The sequence below is a fragment of the Perognathus longimembris genome, unplaced genomic scaffold (assembly GCF_023159225.1).
Source record: "Perognathus longimembris pacificus isolate PPM17 unplaced genomic scaffold, ASM2315922v1 HiC_scaffold_4716, whole genome shotgun sequence".
NCBI classification, from domain to species: Eukaryota; Metazoa; Chordata; class Mammalia; order Rodentia; family Heteromyidae; genus Perognathus; species Perognathus longimembris.
Window position 1 is genome coordinate 41,864 of NW_025960064.1, and position 19,708 is coordinate 61,571.

The 19,708-nt window shown below is 44.2% G+C and overlaps 1 pseudogene; it reads right to left on the reverse strand.

Annotated features, from left to right (window-relative positions):
• Positions 1 to 2,716: 2,716 nt before the first annotated feature.
• LOC125344946 lies at positions 2,717 to 3,452 on the reverse strand (annotated as a pseudogene).
• Positions 3,453 to 19,708: the final 16,256 nt, after the last annotated feature.

Sequence of the window (19,708 nt, forward strand, 5' to 3'; positions counted from 1 at the left end):
TGTGGATGATCCTTCTGTATGCATGCATATAAGAAATCCACTTGTAGGTTACTACAGACTCGTTACATACGTTTCTCTGGTTGTCATGTATCTTGTCCCATAAAGATGTCATTTGTTTTAAAATCATCTCCCTGTGGATCTCAGCAGCCTCTTCAATGGGACTGTGTTGATGAGCCTGTTGTTCAGGAGATCGGGAGCAGAGCTTACACAGCAACGTGGTTTCCACCTCACAGAACATCTGCTTCGGCTCCTGGTGTGTCTCACACCTGTGCTCCTCAGATTTCAGGAACTGTTGGAGGCCAGCATTCCTAGCAATGGACACCAGATTTTTGATCTTGATGTTAGTTTTGAGGTCTCTCTTCTGGGATGGAGCCCTGCAGAACCAGCACCTGGCTGGATTCTAGGCTTCTTCCCAGGCAAGGCAGAGACATGGTCGGCAGAAAGTGTGCCCACAGACTATGGTGACCGGATCAATGAGGGTATTCAAGCAGATAACACAGCTCAGTTCCTCCTGGAATTTTTGGGTGATGTCCATGTCCATCTTTTCGATGAATGAAAGTTTAGAGAGCTGATTCTTTACTTGGATCCTCACGAACTGCAGCCAAGTCCCAAACTCAGGTAAATCATCAGATGTGCTGAAGTGGGGCCTCTTTTTGAAGGGCCTGAGCCTCAGTGGGTTTGCCTCCCTTTATGTTAGAGAGGGCGGGACCTCAGGACTCTGACAACCAATAAGAATGCTTTTCTTTAATTGGATTAAGAAAGAGCATGTGCTTGAACTTTCCTTCTGGTATTCTAATTCCAAATCAATAAGTGATCTTTAAAACCAATTACTTATGTCTTTTTATTCATTTGCACTTACGTGCTTGTAACAATTCCTCTTGAATGTCATTGGATGTAATTTTAGGCATCCCTTCTCAAAATCTGAAATTTGCTTCCCATCTTTGTTTACTAAACGTTCTGGTTGCAACAAATGCATATTTAATATATTGTTTCATGTATATTTTACATTGAGTTAGTCCAAGGCCCAGGACTGGCCAGAAAAAAAAAGTATACCCATGATGTTTGCTATTTATTTATTTAGGCCACACCTAGGGCTTGGACTCAGGGCTTCAGCACTGTCCCTGGCTTCTTTTTGCTCAAGGTTAGCATTCTGCCACTTGAGCCACAGTGACACTTCTGTCTATTTTCTGTATATGTGGTGCTGGGGAATTGAATCCAGGGCTTCATGAATTTGAGGCAAGCATTCATGCCACTAGGCCATATCCCCAGCCCTTACCATCAGATTTTTATGTCTACCTGTAAGGAAAAGATAACAGGACAAAGAAAAAGCCTCCATTTAACCATCCTATTCGTTGGTGCTTGATGAATGGCTTCTGTGCCAGCTTACTCTTTCTTCACCATGTGTGGATTCCCCCCAGGGCCTGTCCTACCTCATGGACTGGCTAAGCTACACCTTTGCAATATCACGCCTCACTCCTAAGGATAGACACACAGGCTCATCTTAAGTTTTCTGTCCTTTCCCCCCATCTTTAACTGAGAAACTGAAGCAATTTTTTTAACAGTGATAAACAAACATTCATATCCAAATTTCTGACATTTAGCCCCAAATTTTAACAATAGGGGAAAATAAATTTTACATTTCCAATGTCTTTTGCTAAACAAAATAACTTGATTATAATGTAAATACCCTCATGCATTAAGATACCAGATTTTTTTTTAAGGAATATAAAACTATTTATTGACCACTGTTCACCATTATTTACAATAAAGTAAACAATATACAGTTGGGTAACATTCTGATCACTACAAAGTTGTTTCTCTGGCTTTTGTGGAACCAGTAACCCAATACTGAAAACAATTGAGCCTACATGTAAGGAATGAGTTGGGATAAAGAAAAAGCATGCAGGTCAATAATTATAAAATTCTGTCCATTCATTTAGGCCAGTAGTTCCTAAATAGTCACATCTCTAACCAGCTGATTTTACATTTCCATGAGCTGAGTGTTAGATAGCCCATGACCCAATATTCTGTAAAGGAATGCTCACTACAGAAAATTTTAGTGAAAGGAAATCAAGATTTGTCTTTTCTCATCTGGGTGAGGGAAGCTGTTATTAGCTTCAATTTTTTCCTTTCAAGAAGTTTTGCAAAGCTATTGCATTTGCTTATCTATGGCAGAGGCAGGAGGACCTAAAGTTCGAGGCTAGCTAGCCTGGCTACCTAGGAAGTTCAAGGTGAACCTGAGCTGCCTAGAGACCCTTTCTCAAAAATCAACAAAAAACTAAAACAAGGGCCAGGGATCTAACTAAGCGATACATCATTTACCTACATATGCAAGGCTGTGGGTCTGATGCCCAACACCTCTAAACAAGCAAAATCTCCAAAACAAAAAACTACCTATGTAAGTATTTTGTTTACACACACACAAACACAGAAAAGAAAATTCAGGATGGTCCTTCAACATAGCAGTTAAAGACAAGTTGTTCTGATTAAGTAATGACCCCCCAAAATTGCCTAATATTAAAAAAAGCCACAATCTGTTTCTGAATGCAGAGGAAATATACCATGGTATTAAACATTCTTTTCTGATAAAGCAACTACAGAAAGCCTTTATTATATTTGTTCAAAGTAACCAGTGCTATTGAGGAAAAAAGAAAAACCTCAATTCCCCCAATACTACTTTCCAAACCAGCATGTCATACTTGATTTTCATTAGAATGTAGTTATTGTTTCACACCATTAATTCAAAAACCAAGACTCAGATTTTATATATATATATATATATGTATAAATATATATAAAAAGCAATGCAAACAATTATTGAGCTTCATCTTCTGGACAAGAATGCCAAGTTAGTCTCTCTTCATAGAAAGCAATCACAATCTGAGGACACTTCATATTCGCCTCTTTTGCCAGCACCAAGTCAGCTTCATCTGAATCTTTCCCTTTCATAAGAAACATCAATTCTCCACTGCTGTCTGTGGCACCAATTATTCGTTCAGGATCCAGACCCCTAGCAAACCCCCTTGGTTTGTCAGCAGCATCTCTTTTCTTCTTTGATTTGCTATCATCGGATTCACTGTCCGATAAAGATTTTCTTTTTGTACCATCCTTTTCTTTACCAGCTTTTTGAGAATTAAGAAATGCTTCAATTAATTCTGGACAATCTAAATTTTCTTCAGGTTCTCAAGTATTATCAGCATCTGTAAATCCCTTCCACTTCAGGAAATATCCTACCTTCCCATTCACTACACGTCGGTCCAGTACTTTTTCTACAACAAATTCTTCAGGCTCTGCTTCTTCAACTATTTTACTCTTTCCATTCTGTGTCTTTCCCATTTTTTGCAATGTAGTCTTGTTAGAGGCCATTTTTAATTGTAGACTTGAAGAGCTATTACTCAGATGCTCCGGTCGCGAACCTGCAGCACCAGCGTCTCCGGCCCGCGGGCTTCCAGCTCCAGTCACATCCCGATACCAGATGTTTTTAAACTGCAAATTAAAGAATCCTTAGATATCTTTTAACTGTGGTTGTTTTTCTTAAACTATGCACTAATTCTCTAAAAGTAAGGCCCAAATCAGATGACCTTTGAGTTTAAACTTAAAGTCCCCCATTTTTACGTTATACTGTCTGTTTTAATCTTGAACATGTTCACACTCACACATGCACACACATACACAGGTAAAGATCTTAAAGCACTCAAAATAATTATCAGCCATACATTTTCCAGTGGAAGAGGTATTTATGCCAATTTTACTCTTGCAATAACCACCCAAGATTTAAGACAAAACGTTTAACAAATGATTTTAGCATTTTCCAGCCTCATTTACCAGGGCTTGTTAGTTTTAGCGAGACATTTTAGTACACTAAATACTTTTCTGCTGAAGACAGCAGCCCTGGGCTAGGACTCAGCACACTCAGTACTTGACTCTAGTCTCAGCCCAATTTTGACTAGAGCATTTTACAGATCAGTGGACCTTTAAATACCTTCAGTTGGAAGAAAATGGTTACTTGAAGCTGATTCCTCTTCCCCTTGGTCCTCCAGATTTTGGAGGATCTGGGGAGGCTGTTTGGAACTCTATACCGGCAGAGGCCGCATGTCCCATGTCTTCCTTGGACACTGTTCCTGAGGAGGTAGAAAGAGCCTTAACCAGGAAGGGGGGTGGGTGTCCACCAAATCCTGCCAGACCGGGTTGTAGAACAAAAGGTGATTAATTTCCCTTTTTTACTTCTATATTTAAGTCAAGTGCCCGACTTTTCACGTCCTTAAAATTGTCTGTCAGAAGTGAAGGAGGAGTTGTCTGAGTCTGTCCCATCCTATCATGAGTTTCAGAAAAGTAAATACAAACAGCCAAAAACAAACACCAAAGAGACACACAAAAAGACACAAAGCAGATTCCTCCCGAAACAGATTCCTTCTGCCCAGAGGAGGAAGAACCGAATGGGGAACGTCAGCCTCACGCCGCTACGCGGGAGCAACCCGCTTCGTTCCTACCAATTATACAGAGTGAGGAGGGAACTTTACTCAGATGGAGGCCTGGAATGTCTACCAATACCCCCGGTTGATGACCCACCTGTGCGTCCACTTAAGTCTTATGCCAACCTTACAGAATATTACTGATTTGGGTGCCACAACAGACAAGACAAACAAGACAAGACAAACTCACCGATTGGTGCCAGACTCTCCTGTTTGGGTGTCCTGGAGTCTTGGGGAAATCCCGAACGACCCCCCAAGCTGTTATGCCTAGATTTCCGGTCCCCAAAGACCACCAAGGATCCAATACCGATGCAAACGCACAAGAGTGTTTATTGCAAGCTCGAACCTGGACTCCCAACCATCACTGACACAGCAGATCTGGATTGAGAGTGCCGACCCTCAGATAGGCAGGGTTTTTACTGTGATTACAACAGGGGCAGGGTATTTCAAACTTGGCAGATACTTGATTGGATGGCATTTAACCAGCAAGTCTTGTCCTCTTTCTATTGGCTATCTACCCTTTCAGTTATCTCTTTTGGTCTGATATTGGGAACTGTCCTCGAAATCAGGAATTGACAACAGGTGGTCACGTAGCACTGATGCAGGGGGTTAATGCAGGGGGTAGAGCATGACACAAATGGGTTAAGCAAGCCATTTACAGAAGCAAAATATTGCGGTCAGGCTGACCTAATACCAACTTTATTTTAACAATTGCAACCATGTTTTCCCATTACCACTAAGCAAACTTGAGCGCACTAAAACAATTCAGTATTCAATCATAAGTAAACCAACCCAACAGTTACCATGGCATTTCTATTACTATTATGGTTATTTCTATAGTCAATGACTATGATCATTTTTTACTGCCCTTTACCATGGTTGCTACCCAGGTATAGAAGTGAACAAGTGCTCCCTACATTTTTATATGTCAAAACATAAGACACTAGTCTCTTGGGTGGCAGTGCAGCCTTCTATCATGGAGTCCTCACCAGGGTTTAGAAACTGTTATAATTTTAACATTAAACTTATATTTAGTTACTCCAGTTTTTAGGTAAGCCCTAACAGAACAAGCAACCTGCTAACTGTTAGGTTTTTAAAGTAGGTAGCTGGTAAAGGAGAACATCATGCAGGCTTCAGGCTGGAGAGAAAAGTTTATTACCGAACTGCTGGCCTGTGGCATAGATGATCCATGGCTGGAGAGAAGGGATAGAAGGGAAAGCAGGGAGATGAGGGAGAGAAGAGAGAGGAGAGAGAGAGAAGGAGAGAAAGGAGAGCAGGGAAGGAAATCAGAGAGAAGGGAGAGAAGAGAGAGAAGAGAGAGCAGGGAGAGCAGGGTGAGAAGGGTGAGAAGAAAGAGAAAGTTGAGCAGAGAGAGCAGGGAGAGCAGGGAGAGAAGAGAGAGAAGGTTGAGCAGGGAGAGAAGAGACAGAAAGGAGAGAAGGGAAAAAAGGAAGAGAGGGGGAGAGAAATGAGAGTAGGGACAGTAGGGAGTGAAGAGTAAAAAGGGAAAAAAGGGAGAAAAGGGAGAGAAGGGAGAGCAGGGAGAGCCCCACCCAGTGCTGCCTTATCTAGGACAAGGCAGGGGGAGTGGCAAGGTGGATTAGGATGTGACCTCAGGGAAAGGGGAGGTAACTGCCTCCAGGTCTGCTAGTTACCCAGGTAACTGGGTGGAGATTTAATGAGGTGGGGGCATCTACATGGATCCATCTAGGGATGGACCTTACACTGATCACCAACAAAAGCCCCCCCCTTACCAACTGTTCCAAGTTGGTGCTGGCCCTATAAACCCTGCCTGGGCCTGGCCCAGGCTCGACCTCTCTGATCCCCACTGGAGGGATGCCTGGGAACATAACTCAACAAACTCTCAGTCATCTCTACAGCTCTCCACTGCTCTCTCCCTGCTTAGAACCGTTCATAAACATCATATAGCATTCCCAGGAAAATGGATTTTAAATGTATTCAATCCTGGCAAACAACTACTTGGCATATATCAAAAGCCATTAAATATGTTGTTCTCTGGTCCATGCGACCTCACCCATGGGGATTTTACTCTGGGAAAATAATGCAAGACAAAAGTGAAGCTACGTTTCTGAAATGAATTCACTGGACATATGTTCGATTTGATTGTGTAGTCCACCCTGGGAGGGCTCTATGCAGATGCCCCCACCTGGTTAAGTCTCCAGCCAGTTACCTAGGTGACCAATGGACCTGGAGCCAGTTACTTCTCCCTTTCCTAAGATCACATCCTAATTCACCTGGCTACACACACCCCTGACCTGCCCGAGGTAAGGGAGGGCCAAGAGGTTGGCTTCACTTCTCTCTACCCAAGCAACTCCTTATTCCCTGACCAGCTGTTCTGTTTTTATTTGTTCTGTTTTTTTTTTCCAGTCCTGGGGCTTGGACTCAGGGCCTGAGCACAGTCCCTGGTTTCTTTTTGCTCAAGGCTAGCACTGTGACACTTGAGCCACAGCACCACTTCCAGCTTTTTCAATATATATGAGGCTGAGCAATCGAACCCAGAGAGTCATGTATACAAGGCGAGCATTTTACCACTAGGCTTTATTCTCCAGCCTGAATACCCTGTGTCGTTCTCATTTATCAGCTCCATATTTCATCAACCTTATAGTTTTCCCGATATCTAGTTTTCTTTTTCCTGATTAGAGCAGTAGGATTTTTCTAAACTTACTATAGAAGGAATGCTCCTAGGGGTCCATGCCCCAGAGTGGCAGAATGATAAATCATGAAGTCAAGATCCAGGCTACAAGTGACCTAACCTTGTCTCTTTAACAAGTGCTGCTTTAACAAGTACTTCTCTGAGGGTGGTCATTTGGTGGTGGACATATTTATAGGAGACACCTTACATGAGGGGTTGTGATACGGGATGAGTGATTGAGGCAGGTATAAAGCTGATGTACCATTGTTATTTCTGACTTCCATGCCTCTACCATTCCTGTGTCCAGAAAGCTTTTACATGGGGCCTACTTTTCGTTGTGTCTACTACACACTCTAGTATGATTTCTAGTATTATCTCAGAAATGGAATATTTTTCCTTCCTGTTGGAAATACCTTGAGAACAGGATAATATCTTGTTTTCTTTTTTTTAATTTTTTAATTTTAATTTTTTTTTTTTTTTTTTTTTGGCCAGTCGTGGGCCTTGGACTCAGGGCCTGAGCACTGTCCCTGGCCTCTTCCCGCTCAAGGCTAGCACTCCGCCACCTGAGCCACAGCGCCGCTTCTGGCCGTTTTCTGTATATGTGGTGCTGGGGAATCGAACCTAGGGCCTCGTGTATCCGAGGCAGGCACTCTTGCCACTAGGCCATATCCCCAGCCCTCTTGTTTTCTATGCTCTGGGTGCTGAACATAGTTCCCATTCTAGAACTAATACCCAAGCGATTGTTTCTTAAACATTGACTAAGTTAGAACAATATTAAAAAGTATAAGAAAAATCTTTGCGCTTGTGGTTCATTCCTGTAATCCTTACTACTCAGGAGGCTGAGATATGAGAATCCCGGTTCAAAACCAACCAGGCAGAAAAGTCTGTGAGACTCTTATCTTGAAATAACCACTAAGGGGGCTGGGGATATGGCCTAGTGGCAAGAGTGCTTGCCTTGTATACATGAGGCCCTGGGTTCGATTCCCCAGCACCACATATACAGAAAAATGCCAGAAGCAGTGCTGTGGCTCAAGTGATAGAGCGCTAGCCTTGAGCAAAAAGAAGCCAGGAACAGCGCTCAGGACCAGAGTCCACACCACATGATTAACAACAAAAACAAAACTAAACAAATGACCACCAAAATGTAAGAAGGAGCTATGGCAATGTTGAGCCATAATGCTCAGGGACAGTTCCCCGAACCTGTGTTGAGGCCCCAGGACTAGCACAAAAATGAACAAAACATCCTATCAAGTTATATAGTGGAACTAGCAATAGTTTCTTGTACAGGACCTGTGGCATAATAAAGCATTGTTAACACGCCAGCCAGCCCTCCAGAGTGAAAGAAGAACAGGAGACACGTGGACACACATCTGTCCTGACAACTTCATGCCCCCAGACTCCTTGGCTCCGCCTCCACCCACTTTGCTCTGGTTAATTTTGAGACGGGATGTTGCTTGGTAGCTCCGCAAACATGACTACAAGCCACTACGGATGCTTCTCTCTTTTCTTTTGATAATATACACAGGCCACCATGCCAATTTATTTCATTTTATGTTTCATTTTATTCCATTTTCATATTTAATACAAATGAGTATACATTAAACTTCAAAGAAAGCTAAATAAGGTACAGTATTAGTGGTGTGCTCCATGAATGGCTTAGACAGATCCTTAACTACTGAATCATGTTGAACACTCAGTGGAAAAAGAAGGCCTGACAAGAATGTGGAAGGACCCAGCGTCATACTTCCAGATAATGGAACCCTTAGCAACATTCACAAAACTCAAGTTTCCATCGTCAAAGTCGAGAAACACACCAACCCTGCCCACAGGCCTCTCTATATAGTGAGGCAAAAATGGGCAGGTGGTAAACAGACAGGTGTCCTGGTTCCCCTTCACACATAAAAGGAGGAATATTTCCCCAGAGTGAATTACCATGGGCTTCTGCTGTTTCCTAGAACTCCTGCAGACGCCTAGTGCCCAGTCCAAAGAGTCATTCACAGTCAGCTCCCAGTAACTTTTTCCGGAGCTGAATGTCTGGATGCCCCATGTAGTAGAGAAGTTGGACTGATTGGAATTAAAAAATGTATCAACACTGTCACCTATCACAGTTCTCACATTCTCAAACAGCATCATACCAGGATTCTGTGTCCCTTGACTGAAGGAAATCTCCACTCTGTGCTGGTTGAGTTCATCCATCAGTCCAGAAATGTGAAGGGCACGGAGCTTTGGATTCACTGGCTGGGGCTTATATACTAACAATGACTCACATCTGGCTTGTGTGTATTTCCAGTCCATGAAGAGTTTCACATCTGTACATTGCTATTTTTTCATAAGCTCCTGATACATTTTTCTGAAATCTGTCTTCATATTAAACATATGCCTTTTTCTTGCTTTAAGTCGCTGTAAGGTCACCCGGTTTTCCTTGATAAGTCTCTCTGAATGCTTCTTTGCCTCCTCCTGTAATTGTGGAAGCAGAATGTCAAACATATTCATGCTGGCCCTTCTGTATGCCTACATATAACAAGTCCATTGGTAGATTACTACAAACTCTTTATATGAATTTCTCTTGTATTCTTGTATCTTGTCCCATAAACATGTCATTCTTTTTAAAATCATCTCCCAGTGGGTCTCAGCAGCGTCTTCAATGGCACTGTGTCGATGAGCCTGGTGCACAGGAGACCGGGAGTAGAGCTTACACAGCAACTTGGTTTCCACCACACAGAACGTCTGCTTCAGCTCCAGGTCTGTCTCACACCTGTGTTCCTCAGAGCTCAAGAACGGCTGGAGTCTGTCTATTTTAGCAATGGACACCAGATTCTTCCTCTTGATGTTGGTTTTGAGGTTCGTCCGCTTGGATGGAGCCCTGCAGACCAGGCACATGGCAGGAAACTGGGCATTTTCCCGTGCTAGGCAGATACCTGGAGGACAGAAAGAGTGCACACAGAGTATGGTAACCGGGTTAATGAGGGTATTCAAGCAGATAACACAGCTCAGTCCCTCCTGGAATTCCTGGGTGATGTCCATGTCCATCTTTCCGATGAATGAAAGTTTAGAATGCTGATTTTCCAACTCAGATCCTCACGAACTGCAGCCAAGTTCCAAATTCAGACAGTTCAGCACTGTATTGAAGTGGGGCATCCTTCTGAACAGCCTGAGGCTCAGTGGGTTTGCCTCCCTTTATACTTAGACAGGGCGGGACCTCAGGACTCTGTCAACCAATCAGAATGCTTTTCCTAGGTTGGTTTAAAAAAATGGGCACATATCTGAGCTTTCCTTCTGGTATTCTAATAACAAACCAATAAGTTGAACTTTAAAACCAAACATTGATGCCTTCTTTTCATTTTCAAAGAAAGGCTTGCAACAATTCCTGTTCAATGTCATTGAATGTAATTTTAGGCATCCCTTTTCCAACTCTGCAATGTTTCCTGTCTTTGTGTACAAAACTTTTTAGCTGCAACAATTTCATAGTTTATATATTCTTTCATATGTATTTTACATTGAGGTAATCATGTTTTTTGTCAGTATTAAAACTTATTTATATGTGAGTCTTTTAAAAAGTTTTCTTCTTGTCAAATTAATGTACCGAGGGGTTAGATTCCTGTAACGTAGTGAGTACATTTCTTGTCAAATCTGTTACCTCCTTCCTTGTTCATCTCCCCTCTCCCATCCTCCCCTTAGCTGTACAGTTGTTTTACAGCATATGGCTTGTCAGTATTGCTGTGGCATTGGTACATTGAAAATAGCAACAACCAAGATAAACCGCTATTTCCAACACTTGGATTGGTGAGTTCCTAGATGATGCTATGTGAAATGAACTCTGAATTTTGTAAAAAAAAAAAAAAAAAGTTTCCTTATATTTAACCATTTTGGCAATCTTTCCAAAGCTCGTTACACTAAAAAAATGATATCAGATAATGATTTTTTTTTCTTTTGGCCAGTCCTGGAGCTTGGACTCAGGGCCTGAGCACTGTCCCTGGCTTCGTTTTGCTCAAGGCTAGCCCTCTGCCACTAGAGGCACAGCGCCACTACTGTCCATTTCCTATATATGTGGTGCTGGGGAATCCATCCCAGTGCTTCATGTATATGAGGCAAGCACTCTTGCCACAAGGCCATATTCCCAGCCCAGGTCATGAAATTTTGAAACATTCTATACCTTACAAAATAATTAACAATTTCTCCTTTATTTCTAAGATGCCTGCAAGTTTTATGAAAGTAGGGAGCTGATAAAGGAGAACGCCATGTGGTATGTAGGCAAGAGAGAAAAGTGTATTCCAGGACTGATGGTCTTTGCTGAGATAAGGCATGGGCAGAGAGAAGGGGCAACCTCTGTGGGTCCTGCCTTAGCTAGGACAGGGGCAGGAGGGTGGGGCCAGGTGGATGAGGATGTGACCTCAGGGAAGGGGGAGGTAACTGCCTGCAGGTCTGTTGGTTACCCAAGTAACTGGGTAGAGACTTAACCAGGTGGGGTCCTCTGCATGGAGCCCTGCCTCTGTGGACTGTATATTCCAGGCTTTTAATGATTATGAAAAGAGATGAAGATTCGCTAGCTACTTTCTGCTGGCAAGGGGTAAAGGTAGAAATGTGGCCCCTTCTGGAGAAGGCAAGCAGCAGTTGTCTTTCGGTGGTAGGTGCCAGTCCTTGACTGAAATCTCATGAGGCAGCGGCTGGCAGTGTATGCAAAGGCGAAAGGAAGGACTTAGGGAAGAAAATTAAAAATTGGATGACTTGGCTAGTTGGGGCAGTTCTTATGCTCAGGTATGGGCATTAGATGGACACGCTACCATCTCCTGATCCTCTGGTCTGATTAATTTTAAAGGGTGGGTGTAAAGTGACCCCATTTAGGATGTAACATCATTCTCCTCTTACAACTCCCCACGATCCCTTGTTCCAGGTCCATGCTTCCAGCCTGGCTCTTTTCTGTCTAGTTGGGAGTTGGAGGTTTTAAAGGAACCATATGTAAGGTTTCTTAAAGTAGGTAGCCGATAAAGGAGAAGGCCACACTGTATTCAAGCAGGAGAGAAAAGTTTATTCCAGAACTGCTGGCCTGTGGCCGAGGTGATTCATGTCTGGAGAAAATGGGCAACCACCACTTGCCCCTGCCTCATCTAAGGCAGGGGAAGGGATGAGTGGGCAGGTAAATGAGGATGTGACCTCAGAGCAAGGGAAGTAACTGCCTCCAGACATGTCAATTCCCCACGTAACTGGGTGGAGACTTAACCAGGCGTTTGGGGGGGGGGGGGAACATCTGGTTGGATCTCTCTTGGGTGGACCTTACAGTATTCATAAAGTTTTATTAAATGGAAACTCCTTTGTATAAAATTAAACTTTAAAGTTTTTTTTTTTTTAATAAACACACACTTACAATGAGGTGGGTAGTGTCTCAATAGGGGTAAATCCCAGGCAAGTATTCTAGCCATCTGATCCACAATCGTGGCTTTTTTCCCCTCTCTCTCCTTTGGTGAAAAGTCTTGATTTACCTTCATCTCCTTTCTCTCCCACGAGGGGGTGGGGTGGCATTACGACCTGCTTCCCGCTTCCTCCCTGGGCATACTGGCACTCTTCCAGATGGCGTTTCCTTTGCAATTCCTCTTCATCTGACCCAAGTCGAGATCTCCTATCTGGGCCACAAATAATAAAATACCTTGCAGATTTTATAAAATGCCTTACCGATTCCAGTTACTTTTCTTTGGGGGCCGGAACTGGCGCTTGAGCTCTGTACTACCAGGGGGCAATCCCTGTGTCAAGAATCGACTTCCTGCTCTTTGGTGGCCAATTGCAGACATGAATTTCACAGGTGGGCTGATGGAGCTGCTGGCTGCGAACCCCCATCCTCAGACCTCAACCTCGTGGGTAGCTAGACTTCCAGGCCTGAGCCAGAGGTGCCCGGCTGGGTTCTGTTCCACATAGACAACTTGAGTCTTCACTCCTGACACCCAGAAAGCACCCGGAGCCTGAGCCCATACACTGGGGCGTCGCCATTACCTCCTACTGGGAGGGGCCGAAGGCCGAACCCCGAGGTATGCCTGTGGATTGGGAGCGGGGCGGCGCAATCTTCCAGGCGGCGGCGACTCCCACCCGCCCGCCCGCAACTCGGCGGAGGACGGCCCTCAACTTCACCATGTGGCCCCTAGACCCGAAACCCCAGAGGTCGGAAGAACCTAGGCAACACCACAGCCCAACAACACACGACCCACGGACGGGGCAACACCGGATGTGTGGAGAGACCGGAAGTCCGGTCTTGGAGCCGGAGGCTTCCGCTCTCTATGGCCCGGGGTTTGCTGCAGCCTGCTGGTGGGAAAACAAGAGGCGCCAAGCCATCAGGCGGGAATTGGGAGGCCCCTGTCTTCTGGAATACCTTCCAGGCCCTTTGTACTTAGTTCAACCTGGCTGCACCACCAACAGAGGATCAGACACTGCTGTCATCATTATAAAAAAAAAAAAGGTTCACCGTGGTACCCTAAAACTAGACATTCATAGCTGTGTTTTCCTTAGTGAATGCACACCTGCATTTATTTCTTGATCAGAATGGAGTCCAGCTTACCCCCATGAATGCAGGTGAAATGACCTTAAATCACCATAGTGAAAGGTTTGAACTGTGTTTGGGACTGAGATCACAGATCTGGCATCTTCCCACAAAACCCCCCTTTCTCTCTCCTCTAAAGCCATGGCACACTTGTCCTGCCAGTTCCCTGCCGCCACTGGTGACTATGTTGCCTCAATGTCCAGGTAAAACATCTTTCATTTACTCATTTACCTGCATTTTCTCCTCAAAAAACAGAAAGGAAGCTACACACATATTAACAAAATAAACAAGTACAGAATCTAGCCAAATCACAACTGTTCCAGGGTAGACTGTCTGGCTCTGGGAATAAACCACCTTCCTATCCTGAAGCACTATCTGATTCAGTGATCCTAGACCCTGAGACCAACGGAAACTACCCAGACTTGCAGAACAAGCTACCTGATGACTGCCACCAGAAGTCCCCCCTGACCAACTGTTCCACGTTGGTGCTGGCCCTATAAACCCTGCCTGAGCTGGTTGGCCCTGCTTCCACCTCTCTGATCCCCACCAGATGGGCGCCTGGGAATGTACTCTAATAAACTCTTTCAATCATCTCTACAGCTCTCCACTGCTCTTTCTCTGCTTAGAACCATTCATAACCGTCATATACCATCCCCAGGAAATCGGATTTTAAATGTATTCAAGCCTGATGAAGAACTGCTGGGCATATATCAAAAGCTGTTTAGTATGTTTTCCTCTGATCCAAACGACCTCATCCATGGGGATTTTACTCTGGGAAAATAATGCAAGACCAAAGTAAAGCTGCGTTTCTGAAATGAATTCACTGGACATTTGTGCATATGCTTGTGTAGTTCGCCCTGGGAGGGCTCTATGCAGATGCTGGCCACGTGATGAAGTCTCCACCCAGTTACCTTGGGGACCAATGGACCTGGAGGCAGTTACATCCCCCTTCCCTGAGGTCACATCCTAATTCACCTGGCAGAACCCCCTGCCCTGCCCTAGGTAAGGGAGGGCCAGGAGGTGGGCTCCCCTTCTCTCCAGGCAAGGATCACCTTGCTCCCTGGCCTATTGTTCTGGAATAAACCTTTCTCTCCTGCCTGAATACCCTGTGGTGTTCTCCTTTATTGGCCCCCTATTTCATCAACGTTATAGCTTGCCCAATATCTTGTTTCCCTTTTCCTGATTAGAGCACTAGGATTGTTGTAAACTTACCATGGAAGGAATGCTCCTACGGGTCCATGGGCCAGTGTGGCAGAGTGATAAATCATGAAGTCAAGATCCAGGCTACAAGACACCTAACCTTGTCTCTGTTGCTTTACAAGTTCTTGAATGCTAGCGTGAAACATAAACTCTCTGATTATTAATAGGAGACACCTTACAGGAAGGGTTGTGGTAGGGGATGAGTGAATGAGGCAGGTGTAAAGCTGATGTACCATTGTCATTTCTGACTTCCATGCCTCTACCATTTCTGTGTCCAGAAAGCTTTACATGTGGCATTCTTTTCTTTGTGTGTATTACACACTCCAATATGATCTCCAGTATTATCTCAGAAATGGAATATACTTCCTTCCTGATGGAAATAACTGTTAGAACAATTTTAGAAGAATAACCAAATGCTGGGCGCTTGTGGGGCATGCCTGTAATACTAACTACTCAGGAGGCTGAGATATGAGAATCCCGGTTCTAAAGCAGCCAGGCAGAAAGGTCTGTGAGACTCTTAGCTCCAAATAACCACCAAAGGGGCTGGCAATATGGCGCAGTGGTAAAGCGCTCACCTCATATACAATAAGCCCTGTATTCAATTCATCAGCATCACATATATAGAAAAAAGCCAAAAGTGGTGCCGTGGCTCAAGTGGTAGAGTGCTAGCCTTGAGCAAAAAGAAGCCAAGAACAGCGCTCAGGCCCTGAGTCCATGCCTCAGGCCTGGCACCAAAAACAAAACAAAACACATAACCAACAAAAAGAAGGAGCAATGGCTATGTTGAGCAATAAAGCTCAGGGACAGTACCCAGGACGAGACTTGAAGCCCCAGGAATGGCACAGAAATGAACAAAACACCCTACCAAGTTGTACAGTGGAAGTATATCTTGCACAGGACTGATGGCATAATAAAGCATTGTGAAAATCCCACCGAGCCCTCCAGAGGGAAAGAAGAACAAGAGACACGTGGACTCACATTTGTCCTTTCATCTTCATGCCCCCAACAACTTGGCTCAGTCTCCACTCACTTTGCTCTGGTTACATTTGAGACAGGAACTTGCTTATTAGCAAGGCAATGATGACTACACCCACTAGGCCAGCTACTCACTTTTCTTCTGTGAATACACACATGACATCATGCTGATTTATTTCATTTTGTTTCCTTTTATTCCATTTTCATATTTAATACAAATGAGTATACATTAAAGTTCAAACAAAGCTAATTAAGGTACAGTATTAGTGGCATGATCCATGAAGGGTTTAGACAGGTCCTTAACTACTGAATCATATTGAACGCTTAGAGGAAAAAAAAGGGCTGACAGGAATGTGGAAGGACCCAGTGTCATACTTCCAGATAATGGAACCCTTAGCAACATTCACAAAACTCAAGCTTCCATCTTCAAAGTCGAGAAACACACCAACCCTGCCCACAGGCCTCTCTATATAGTGAGGCAAAAACGGGCAGGTGGTAAACAGACAGGTATCCTTCTTGCCCTTCACACATAAAAGGAGGAATATGTCCCCAGAGTAAATCACCATGGGCTTCTTCCATTTCCTAGAACTCCTGCAGACGCCTAGTGCCCAGTCCAAAGAGTCATCCACAGTTAGCTCCCAGTAATGTTTCCCGGAGCTGAATGTCTGAACTCCCCATGCAGTGGAGAAGTTGGAACTATCGGAATTCAAAAATGCATCAACACTGTCTTCTATCACAGTTCTCATGTTGTCAAACAGCCTCATACCAGGATTCGGTGTTTCCTGACTGAAGGAAATCTCTACTCTGTGCTGGTTGAGTTCATCCATCAGTCCAGAGATGGGAAGAGCACGGAGCTTTGGATTCACTGGCTGGGGCATATATACTAACAATGACTCACATCTGGCTCGTGTATATTTCCAGTCCATAAGGAGTTGCACATCTGGATCTTGGTATGTTTTCATCAGTTCCTGATACATTTTTCTGAGATGTGTCTTTTTATTAATCATTTGCCTTTTTCTTGCTTTCAGTCGCTGTAAAGTCATCCGGTTTTCCTTGAGAAGTCTCTCTGAATGCTTCTTTGCCTCCTCCTGTAATTGTGGAAGCAGTATCTCAAACATATTCTTCTTGGATGTTCTGTATGCCTGCATATAACAAATCCACTCTTTGAATAAAACGAACTCTTGATGGATGTTTCTCTGGTTTTCTTGTATCTTGTCCCATATAGATGTCATTTGTTTTAAAATCATCTCCCGGTGGGCCTCAGCAGCCTCTTCAATGGCACTGTGTCGATGAGCCTGGTGCTCAGGAGACCGGGAGCAGAGCTTACACAGCAACTTGGTTTCCACCTCACAGAACACCTGCTTCGGCTCCTGGTGTGTCTCACACCTGTGTTCCTCAGAGCTCAGGAACTGCTGCAGGCGGGCTTTTCTAGCAATGGACACCAGATTCCTTATTTTGATGTTGGTTTTGAGGTTCCTCCGCTTCGATGGAGCCCTGCAGACCGGGCACCTGGCTGGAATCTGGGCTTTTGCCCAGGCAAGGCAGAGACATGGTCGGCAGAAAGTGTGCCCACAGCGTATGGTGACCGGGTCAATGAGGGTATTCAAGCAGATACGACACCTTAGTCCCTCCAGGAAGTCCTGGGTGATGTCCATGTCCATCTTTCCGATGAATGAAAGTTTAGAGACCTGATTCTTCACTCTGATCTTCACCAACTGCAGCCAAGTTCCAAATCTGGACAGTTCAGCCGCTGTGTTGAAGTGGGGCCTCCTTCTGAACAGCCTGAGCTTCAGTGGGTTTGCCTCCCTTTATAATTAGAGAGGGCGGGACCTCAGGACTCTGACAACCAATCAGAATGCTTTTCCTTGAGTGGTTTAAAAAGGGGCGTGTGCCTGAGCTTACCTTCAGGCATTCTAATTGCAAATCAGTAAGTTGAACTTGAAAACCAAGCACCTATGCCTTTTTGTTCATTTTCACAGACATGCTTGTAAGAATTCCTCTTGAATGTCATTGGATGTAATTGTAGGCATTCCTTCTCAAAATCTGAAATTTACTTTCCATCTTTGTTTACTAAGCTTTTTGTTACAACCATTGCATAGTTTATATATTCTTTCATATACATATTTTATAATGCGTTACTCATATATTTCTCAGTAGTAGAATGTATGTCTTTTTTATTTAGTTTTTTTCTTGTCTAAGTAGTGTGCAGAGGGGTTACAGTTTCCTGTAAAAGAGTAAGTATATTTCTTATCAAACTTGTTACCTCCATCCTTGTTCTTCTCGTCCCTACCACCCTCTCCTTAGATGCACACCTGCATTTGTTTCTTGATCAGGATGGAGTCTAACCCCCACGAATGCAGGTGAAATGACCTTCAACCACCATAGGGAAAGGTTTGAACTGTGTTTGGGACTGAGATCACAGTTCTGGCATCTTCCCACAGAACCCTCCTTTCTCTCTCCTCTAAAGCCATGGCACACTTGTCCTGCAAGTTCCCTGCCGCCACTGGTTCCTCTGTTGCCTCAATGTCCAGGTAAAACATCTTTTATTTACTCATTTACCTGCATTTTCTCCTCAAAAAACAGAAAGGAAGCTACACACATATAAAGAAAATAAACAAGTACAGAATCTAGCCAAATCACAACTGTTCCAGGGTAGACTATCTAGGTCTGGAAATAAACCACCTTCCTATCCTGAAGCACTATCTGATTCAGTGATCCTAGACCCTAAGACCAACAGAAACCACCCAGACTTGCAGAACAAGCTACCTGCTGACTGCCACGAGAAGTCCCCCCTGACCAACTGTTCCACGTTGGTGCTGGCCCTATAAGCCCTGCCTGGGCTGGCTGGCCCTGCTTCCACCTCTCTGATCCCCACCAGATGAGTGCCTGGGAATGTACTCTAATAAACTCTTTCAATCATCTCTACAGCTCTCCACTGCTCTTTCTCTGCTTAGAACCATTCATAACCGTCATATACCATCCCCAGGAAAATGGATTTTAAATGTATTCAAGCCTGATGAAGAACTGCTGGGCATATATCAAAAGCTGTTTAGTATGTTTTCCTCTGATCCAAACGACCTCATCCATGGGGATTTTACTCTGGGAAAATAATGCAAGACCAAAGTAAAGCTGCGTTTCTGAAATGAATTCACTGGACATTTGTGCATATGCTTGTGTAGTTCGCCCTGGGAGGGCTCTATGCAGATGCTGGCCACGTGATGAAGTCTCCACCCAGTTACCTTGGGGACCAATGGACCTGGAGGCAGTTACATCCCCCTTCCCTGAGGTCACATCCTAATTCACCTGGCAGAACCCCCTGCCCTGCCCTAGGTAAGGGAGGGCCAGGAGGTGGGCTCCCCTTCTCTCCAGGCAAGGATCACCTTGCTCCCTGGCCTATTGTTCTGGAATAAACCTTTCTCTCCTGCCTGAATACCCTGTGGTGTTCTCCTTTATTGGCCCCCTATTTCATCAACGTTATAGCTTGCCCAATATCTTGTTTCCCTTTTCCTGATTAGAGCACTAGGATTGTTGTAAACTTACCATGGAAGGAATGCTCCTACGGGTCCATGGGCCAGTGTGGCAGAGTGATAAATCATGAAGTCAAGATCCAGGCTACAAGACACCTAACCTTGTCTCTGTTGCTTTACAAGTTCTTGAATGCTAGCGTGAAACATAAACTCTCTGATTATTAATAGGAGACACCTTACAGGAAGGGTTGTGGTAGGGGATGAGTGAATGAGGCAGGTGTAAAGCTGATGTACCATTGTCATTTCTGACTTCCATGCCTCTACCATTTCTGTGTCCAGAAAGCTTTACATGTGGCATTCTTTTCTTTGTGTGTATTACACACTCCAATATGATCTCCAGTATTATCTCAGAAATGGA